The sequence below is a fragment of the Zea mays genome, chromosome 4, assembly GCF_902167145.1.
Source record: "Zea mays cultivar B73 chromosome 4, Zm-B73-REFERENCE-NAM-5.0, whole genome shotgun sequence".
Lineage (NCBI taxonomy): Eukaryota > Viridiplantae > Streptophyta > Magnoliopsida > Poales > Poaceae > Zea > Zea mays.
Genome location: NC_050099.1, coordinates 237,751,025 through 237,758,799, shown reverse-complemented (window position 1 = coordinate 237,758,799; position 7,775 = coordinate 237,751,025). Strand labels below are relative to the sequence as shown.

Sequence of the window (7,775 nt, the reverse complement as noted above, 5' to 3'; positions counted from 1 at the left end):
TAGAAATAGAGATTTGAGTTTAATTTGCAAAAACAAACCAAGTGGTGGCAAAGGATGATCCATATATGCCAAAAATGAATCAAAATAGATTTGAGTTCTATTTGAAGTGATTTTGCACTTGTTCTAGTTGCTTTATGTTGTGTTGGCATAAATCACCAAAAAGGGGGAGATTGAAAGGGAAATGTGCCTTTGGGCCATTTCTAAGTATTTTGGTGATTGAGTGCAAACACAAGTGCTTAAATGTGAAAATGTGCCCATGGTTGAACAAAGTGCAAATCACAAGTAAAGGTATGTTTCTAAGTCTTAGTACATTGGTTTTTGTGTACTAATATCTTGTCTAAGTGTTAGAAACAGGAAGAAGAAGAAAAGAAAAGAAGTGGAGAGTGGCTGTGTTCAGCCAAAGGCTGTTTCGGGCTGGGGCACCGGACTGTCCGGTGTGCACCGGACAGTGTCCGGTGCGCCAGACCAGCGCGGAGCAAACCAGCCGCTCTCGGGTTTTTCTCCGGCGACTTCGGCTAAAATTCACCGGACTGTCCGGTGTGCACCGGACTGTCCGGTGAGCCAACGGTCGGCCGGGCCAACGGTCGGCCGCGCGATCGGCGCGCGACACGTGGCCGAGCCAACGGTCGGAAAGGTACACCGGACTGTCCGGTGTGCACCGGACATGTCCGGTGCGCCAACTGTGCGCAGATCTGCATCAGAAAGCAACGGTCGGATGAGCTGTTTAAGGAAACAAATCGGGCACCGGACAGTGTCCGGTGTGCACCGGACTGTCCGGTGCGCCACGAGACAGAAGGCAAAGATGGCCTTCCAGATTTGTTCCTAACGGCTCCTAGCTGCCTTGGGGCTATAAAAGGGACCCCTTGGCGCATGGAGGAGCACACCAAGCATTCCTACAAGATTCTTAAGCACCAAGACATCGATCTCGCGCATTCGTTTCATTGTGATAGCATATAGAGCTCTTGTGGAGTTGTGAACTCTTTGAGTTGTGTTGCGAGCTCTTGTTGCTGCTTGTGTGCGTGTTGCTCTGATCTTTTGAAGTCTTGTGTGCGTTGCTTAATCCCTCCTTTGCTCCGTGATTCTCTGTGAACATCTTTTGTAAGGGCGAGAGGCTCCAAGTTGTGGAGATTCCTCGCAAACGGGATTGAGAAAAGAAAAGCAAGAACACCGTGGTATTCAAGTTGATCATTGGATCACTTGAGAGGAGTTGAGTGCAACTCTCGTCCGTTGGGACGCCACAACGTGGAGTAGGCAAGTTTTGTACTTGGCCGAACCACGGGATAACCACCGTGTCATCTCTGTGATTGATTTCTTGTGGTTATTGTGTTTTGACTCCTCTCTAGCCACTTGGCCATAATTGTGCTAACACTTAATAAGTTTTTGTGGCTTAAGTTTTGAAGTTTTATAGGATCACCTATTCACCCCCCCTCTAGGTGCTCTCACATATTATTATGGATATATTTGAGATCACGATTTCTATGTTTAATTATATTTTATATGTCATCATCATAATGTTAATTTATGGAATTAAAATGATATGGAAAATGCCTATAATTCTAACACCGCTAGTGAAAATCGATTTGTACTAGCGGGTTTTATTAAGGAATCGTCAATAGAAATCATTTGTATCCTGAATTTTTATTAATTTGGCACGGAGGGAGTAATGCTTTTCTCATAGTAGAGCTTGTTTAGATAGGAGGAGATTGAGAGGTAAAGGTTGGTTCATTTCCTTCCGAAATCCTCTTCTATCCAAAAAGTGACGCCAAACCAGTACTCACCACCGTGGCATTTGAGCGAGAGCGAGCAGTGTTAACCGGCGTGTTCCATTAATGATGAACACCGGCAAACTCAACGGCGATCGAATCTCCGGCCGGTGGTGCTTGAGCCAGAGAAACCTCCGGGAAGCAGGAACCCAGCTGGCGACCCTGCAGGCTAGCTAGGACAAAAAAACACAGCTGCTGCTGCTGCTGCTGCCACATGCATACAGTGGAGACAACGCGCAGTATATATAACCTGAGAACCCTCGTCTATCTGTCGGTCGTCTCGTCGTCTGCACCACCAACCGTGTCCACCTGTGCAATGCATGTGCACGTAGACGCGGCGCAGATGATCCGGGCAGCCAGCGAAGCTGCCGGTGCCGCTCAGCTCGCGCGCCTTCACACTCCCATCACGCGAGCCCGGCCGGATTAGTGAAAACTTCAGGTGCCCGGCCGGCTGTCACGCGCGAGCGCAGAGCGGACCTGCTAATAAAAGAGTGTGTTCTTTTGCAAAAGATGGATGACGATGACGGCTTGTGTTTGTAAAAGAGGACCAGGACTTTCTTTTGGGGCGCCACAGTTGACAGTTGGGTTTGCGCACACACACACAAAAAAGGACACATGCATGTACGGGCGGGCGTACGGCACTCACACCGTCACACGCCTTTGCGATAATAATCTTTCAAAGTACACACGTATCCGGCCGGTCTCTCATCAGGGGCTTTGTACGTGTTGGTAATTTATTAGCTCTGCTAAATACCACGATTTAATTTAGCAGCCACGCATAATTTCAGCGCCGCTAAAACCAACGGCGGTGCGGTCGTCATCGTTGTCGTCGTCGAAGAGTTTTACCTAGCTAGCTGCTGAATCTCTTGTTGCTTTTATTTCAAATAACAATAAAAAAATAACCCCCGCCTATACATAAGCATATGCCGAAACTGTTTGCGTCCGCTACTAGCATGGAAAAATAAGCTAGCCAGAAACGACAAAGGTCCCCTAAATATTGAACCAGCAAAGTTCCCAGACATGCCATTACGTATACTTTTACACCGTGTGGATCCTTGGAATCAGAATTCTATTATGATGATCGTAATCTAGACATAGATCAGTTAGACTAATATAGTTTTTATACCGAATATATTTGTGTACTACTGTTGATCATATGTGTGAGAGAGAGACATATTTACGTGATTCATTTATACTATAGGAGAGATGGGCGACGCGAAGAACGTGTTATAAGTTACAGAGTAAAGAACACACTCTCTCGCCCTATAAATTTGGAATAGACTTATATCTAAATTTTTTAAAAAGTGTCTCAATAAATTCCAAACCAATTAACCTACCTATATTAAGTAAATTTTAATTCCTTCGAAACGAAGAAATCGAAACGGACTCTAAGATAGTGTTTGGTTCCGAAATATGCTGCGAACGGAGCCCCTCCGCTCCTAATTTGTCAATTAGAGATTCCAACAGATTCCTAGTCACTTTTGATGCGAGACCGAGACCTGCATGTTGTTGTGTTTGTAGAAAACTGCAGTATGGAAGTAGATTGGATGAGAAACGCCGTTGCACCTTGTGCCGGCAGATTGCATGTTTATATAGGGCCAAACGGCACAGGATTACAATCTTAGAGATAGTTTTGGGTGGTTGCCGTGATCTCCTATTTACAGCCGATGATTATGGAGTTTGTTATAACAAATACATCTATCTATGGCAACCACCGCTGAATAATATCTCCAGCGATTCAAGGATAAGCATGATACATGATTTGTCTAATACCCCTCCTCAATCATAACTTTCCTAAGTTCAGATTGTACCTAAAATTCTCCAATTATCTTGCTGTGAGCGCCTTGGTAAAACCATCTGCGATTTGATCTTTTGTGGAGATATAATCAACACCTAGCAAACCTTTCTGCACACGTTCTCGCACAAAGTGGTAGTCTACTTCTATATGTTTTGTTCTAGCATGAAACACAGGATTTGAGGCCAAATGTTTAGCTCCCATGTTATCACACCATAAGTGCACCTTTGCAGGGCTATCAATTCCAATTTCCTTAAGTAGTGTTTGAACCCAAATTATTTCAGCAGTAGCATTAGCCATGGCTTTGTATTCTGACTCAGTGCTTGACCTTGACACAGTGGGTTGTTTCCTTGCATTCCAAGAGACAAGGTTATCTCCTAAATAGACTGCAAAGCCTCCTGTTGACCTTCTGTCATCCACACAACCTGCCCAATCTGCATCTGAAAAAGCACTCACCAAATAGGAGGTAGATCTACATATCTTAAGCCCTAGTTGTGCATAAGCCTTTAAGTATCTCAAAATTCTTTTCACTGCTGTCCAGTGTTCAGTAGTGGGGGCATGAAGAAATTGACAAACTTTATTTACTGAGAAAGCTATATCAGGCCTGGTTAGAGTTAAATATTGCAAAGCTCCAACAATGCTTCTATATCTAGTAGCATCTTCAGGTCCTAACGGTGAACCACTATGTAGAGATAATTTTTCACTAGTGGAGAGTGGTGTGCTTACTGGTTTACAGTTTGTCATGCATGCATTCTTTAGGAGATCAGATACATACTTCCCTTGTGTGAGAACAATGCCATCAGTACATTTGTTAACTTCAATGCCAAGAAAGTAGTGCAAGTCTCCTAAGTCTTTCAGCTCAAACTCTTGTTGTAGATTATGCAAAAGAGTTGTGACAACCTCTTATTTTGAGCTGACTACTATGATATCATCTACATATATCAAAACAAACATCAGTGTATCTCCCTTGTTAAAATAAAATAAGGATGTGTCAGCTTTGGATCCATGAAAATCAAGATCAATTAACTTCTTGCTAAGCCGGGAGAACCATGCACGTGGTGCTTGCTTAAGTCCATATATGGCTTTATCGAGTTTGCACACATAACCAGGATGCTCCTTATTTTCATATCCAGGGGGTTGTCTCATATAGACTTCTTCTTTCAAAATTCCATGGAGAAAAGCATTGTGAACATCCAATTGTCTAAGTGTCCAGTTTCTAGACACTGCTATAGATAAGATAATTCTAATTGTGGCTGCTTTAACAACGGGACTGAAAGTTTCTTCATAGTCTATGTCGTACCTTTGCTTGAACCCCTTTGCAACTAAGCGAGCTTTATATCTATCCTGACTTCCATCTTGCTTTCTTTTGATCTTGTAGACCCACTTGCAGTGTATTATATTTTTCCCTCTTTGCGGTGGAACTAATCTCCATGTATTGTTCTTTTGCAATGCTGAGAACTCAACATCCATGGCGTTTTTCTAGTTTGCATCTCTCAATGCTTCATCAACACTTTGTGGTTCACCTGTATGTGTAAATAATCCAAACTTGCCATATCTAATTGTACCATCAGTATAAATTTTCTTTTTAGAAATACCGTGCTGAAGTCTGGTTGTAGGACGACTTGATGTAGAAGAACTCATAGTGGTTTCGCCCAGCATGGTTCCTAAGATGGATTCTGCTGCACCAGGCGCTGGTGCGCCATTCCACTGCTCGGGCAACACTTTATCAGACAGGATTGCAATATCCTCACATTCTGGGTGTGTGTTGCTACTTGGTTCGTGCAAAGAGACTTGGTCAGCAGTAACTGCCTTAGACTGCAACAGTGTTTCAGTTGGTGCCATACCGGAACTAGCTTCGAATGTCGTATGTTGATGTGTGTCTTGATCTGTTATTTCTTGTTCCTGCAAGCTGCTAGTTTCTGGGCCAGTCTCATTAATAAAAGTAGGAGAATTCGTCACATAGTCATCATTATAATTACCCCCAATATTCAAGAAATTAGAATTTAGCAAAGTCTGAGGAAGGAGATTTATTTCTTCTAGGAGTCTGCACCATGCATTTTTGTGCATCTTTTCAAAGGGTAAAACAGCTTCGTCAAACACAACGTCTATAGAGACATACACCCTGCCCGTTGATGGGTCAAGGCACTTAAATCCTTTATGTATGGAGCTGTATCCTAAGAAGACGCACTGGGTTGATCGAAACTGAAATTTGTGTGAGTTATATGGGCGAAGATTAGGCTAACATGCACACCCAAATATGCGCAGAGAAGAATAATCAGGTTTGATATGAAGGAGACGTTCTAAGGGAGTATGGAACTGAATAACTCGGCTAGGAGTACGATTAATCAAATAAGTAGCAGTCAAAAAGGCATCTTCCCAGTATTTTAGTGGTAAGGATGCATGAGCTAATAGAGCAAGACCAACCTCCACTATATGCCTATGTTTCCTTTCAGCGGAGCCATTCTGCTGATGAGTGTGTGGGCAGGAAACTTGATGCGTGATGCCAACTTTTGTAAATAATGTGTGCAATTTTTGATATTTGCCTCCCCAATCTGTTTGTATAGTAATTATATTTCTATTGAACATTCGTTCAACCAATTGTTGAAATTCATGAATTTTTTGAAAAACCTCGGATTTAAACTTCAAGGGATAAATCCATGTGAACTTACTATAGTCATCGATGAAGCTAACATAATATTTTTTTCCTCCAATAGACATGGATGGCTGGAAACACTATTACTCTTTAAATAAGGTAACTGGTGACTTTTAGCTCTTTGGCATGCATCACACACTGATTGTTTATTTTTCTCAACGCAATGAGGAAGATTAAAGAGACTAACAACTTTCTCCACAATTGGAGAGGATGGATGTCCTAAGCGACTATGCCAAGTAGCTAAAGATGGCTTGCTGACTCCATAAGCCTGCTTTATTGGTGATGAAGGTAGGGACGATGATGATAGTGGGTAGAGACCTCTGTGACATGGTCCTTTAAGGAGAACTTTCTTCGTGACCTTGTCCTTAATCACAAAAAAATTAGAGTGAAATTCAAGGAAAGCAAAATTATCAGCAGCAAGCTTATGAACAGAGGCAAGACTTTTTGTGGCTTGTGGGGCATGTAAAATATTTTTAAGATGGAGATTGCGATATGGGGTTTTTATAACTGAATGACCAATGTGAGCTATCTCCATACCTGAACCACTTGCTGTGTGAACCTGATCACCTCCCTTGTATTTGTCACGAACCGTCAGCTTCTCGAGTTCCCCGGTGACATGATCAGTGGCTCCCGTGTCAAAGTACCAATTGGTGTCCACACCATATGAGTTTGATACTGTTCCTGCAAATCTATCATCAGGCACAAAATTTTCATCAAACCTGTGCCAGCAGTCCATCACCGTATGTCCCTTCTTCTTGCATAGCTGACATCTTGGGTCCTTGTCGTTGTTGTAGCTGCCACTATTTTGTCGGGGTGGTCCAGGATTGTTACGTCCTCTTCCACGAGTTGTCCTTCCTCCTGTTCGACCTCCTCGGCCTCGCTGGCTTCCGCGTCCTCGGTCTGCCATATGTGCTGAGTGCTGCTGACTGGGCTCGCCATGAAGAAGATGCATCCGTTGTTCAAAGTTGAGCAGTTGTGCATATGCTTCAGCAACACTTACTGAGTCTGATCTTGCGACCAAAGTGGTCACTACTGGGTTGTACTCATCGTCTAATCCTGCAAGAATGTAGGAGATGATGTCTTCATCATCTAGAGGATTGCCAGCACTTGCCATCTCATCTGCAAGAGCTCGCATCTTCCCAACATACTCTGATATGGTTAGATCACCCTTGCGTGTTGTGGAGAGTGCAATTCTGGTGTTAACAGCACGGGCTTTCTTGATATATGAAAATGTTGCTTCTAGGAATGCCCAGGCTTCTGCTGCCGTCTTGCTTGTTGCGACTTGAAGAAGAGCATCCCTGGACATGTTCAGTAATAGATAACCCAACACCTGTTGATCGATGGCAATCCATTGTCCATATAACGGATTATCGATTTCTTTATCACCTTGCGTAATCTTCTGTGCGGGGGCCTTGGTTGCACCGGTGAGGTGGTCCTCCAGGCGCGCGCCCCTCACGACGGCAAGGATTTGTGCCTTCCAGAGTGCATGATTCCCTTTGGTCAATTTCTCTGAAGTGGCTTGACCGAGGAAGGGATTCATTGGAGTATTCGAAGAACTTGCCAT

At 43.5% G+C, this 7,775-nt stretch overlaps 1 non-coding gene across 1 annotated transcript; it reads right to left on the bottom strand.

Moving 5' to 3' along the window:
- Positions 1–7,168: 7,168 nt before the first annotated feature.
- LOC111591416 (small nucleolar RNA Z247) lies at positions 7,169–7,307 on the bottom strand. Its single transcript, XR_004858050.1, has one exon. It is a non-coding gene; the product is annotated as a small nucleolar RNA Z247 (small nucleolar RNA).
- Between the last annotated feature and the right edge of the window lie 468 nt (positions 7,308–7,775).